This window comes from Phytophthora parasitica, assembly GCF_000247585.1.
Source record: "Phytophthora parasitica INRA-310 unplaced genomic scaffold supercont2.24, whole genome shotgun sequence".
Classification (NCBI taxonomy): Eukaryota; Oomycota; class Peronosporomycetes; order Peronosporales; family Peronosporaceae; genus Phytophthora; species Phytophthora nicotianae.
Genome location: NW_008649010.1, coordinates 249,165 through 251,089, shown reverse-complemented (window position 1 = coordinate 251,089; position 1,925 = coordinate 249,165).

Below are 1,925 nucleotides of genomic sequence, written 5' to 3'. Positions count from 1 at the left end.
CTGGTCAAGTGCCCGACGCTGAAATCTTTTCGGAGAGTACATGTATCAGTTGAAATCGATCCAATTTGTCACTTGACATTGATTTAGACTGTCACTTGTCAAGGAAAACTAAACTCGAGCTGTTCTGGTCTAGGCAGCGTAGTTCTGGACCAAGAAGACAGGCAGACACATGAAAGGCTGCGCCATTACACCAGCGAAAGCGCCGGTCCATTCAGAATCGGACGCCCTCGAGAAGATTGCTGCGCTACGACAGCATCGTGGATGTCTTCAGCAAGGCCTCGTTTTCGCTTTCTTTGGCTTCGGTTAAACAGAGGGCGCATAGTCGGAGTGTCGGAACCGTAGCGCTTGTACAACGCAAAGTACAAATGGACACACTCGCCGTGTTTAAAGAAGTACTTGCATGGGCACGTACGATCGCTGACATTCACAGCCCAGCCAGCCTCTGGTTTTCCATCTCGTTTCATCCTGGCATTGTTAAGGCCCATCTGCGCACATACCTCAATAAGTTCCATAGTTTTCTTCCGCGGCCGCACGTAAATGCGCGGTGTTGGATGCACACACACAAGCACGTAGTCTGACTCGTCGGGTTCTCCATTCGACCCGGGTAGCGCGGTCATCTCCTCGATAAGTTTCATTCTCCGCAACTCTGTTGCCCGCCGCCGCAGTTTGGCTGTAGATTTTGCTACCTCAGCAAGTTTGGCGCCAAAGAAGCTCTCGTGCTTGCAGCAACGAGCAAACTGCGAGAGCAGTAAACCCATTTTCCTGCGCATTCTGAGCGTATACACCTTCTTGAGAATAGCATTGAACGTTTCGACAGGGTGATTTGTTGTAGCAAACGCCGATGGCGTACGATAGCACTGCCACTTCGTAAAGCTGCCTGTCAACTACTGACGGTAAAAGTAGCGACCAAATTCGGCAACATCGGGGTCTGCCATCCAACGTCGCACAGCCATAGTCTTTAAAGTGTGAAACTGCGATTTCGATACAGCGTAGTGCATCTCGTATACATCAGCGGCAACCAATGCTAATTTTGCCGGCGTCATCATTTTACCGTGTTCGTACAGCTTCGTGATCATATGCCAGAAGCACATCAAATACTCCACATTGCCATCGTCAAAGCTGTCCACGACAGCGTTGAACTGGGCCTCATCAGCGTCTCCCATGACGTAGCGCAGTACAAGAGACTTTTCCACAACCTTGTAGTAAACGCTCTTGAGAGAAGCAAACATGGTGGAATATTGAGACTCTGTTCGTTGAGAGGAGACAAATAGGACGACAAGGTGGAAGACCCGAGATTTGTCCGAAATACCGCACACGAACGTATTGTAATCCACCTGGCTAAGCTTGAAAGTGGCGTCCACGTGAAAGACAAACGTCACCGGATCTCGGTCTAGTCGCCTCAAAAGTGCTTTAGTTGTATAGCCCACAAAAAATTCATGATTGTCCGTTCCTTCACCGAGCAATACCTTTCCATCTGGACGGGTTCTGACAGAGAAGGAGAAAGGTTCTTCTTCCGCTTCGGCTCCCGTGTATGTGTTCGCCCAGATCAATTTCTCCAACTCGTCCATGTCGTCCGTGTTGTTCATCTTACTCTTCCGGTAATAGGACACAAAGTTTTGAAGCTTGTCTAGCGAAGGAGCCACACCTCCGTTTTCGTCGGCGATTTTGTTGCGAATACGCACCGGCTTCACAAAAGCTTCGGCCAAAGATCGGGCCGTAGCCATATCTTTCTTGCTGAGCTTTCCACTGGGAGGGTCCGTACTTCGTACGAAATGCTGTTCCATCTCAAAAATGTCGACAATACTACGGTGGAGGCAGGATAGCACCTTGGCACGCCAGGGACACTTGCTGCCGCCTTCGCCAGCCTTCGCGCAGTTTGAAGACACACATTGTAGAATACGGTAACGCATATTGTGTGGATCATC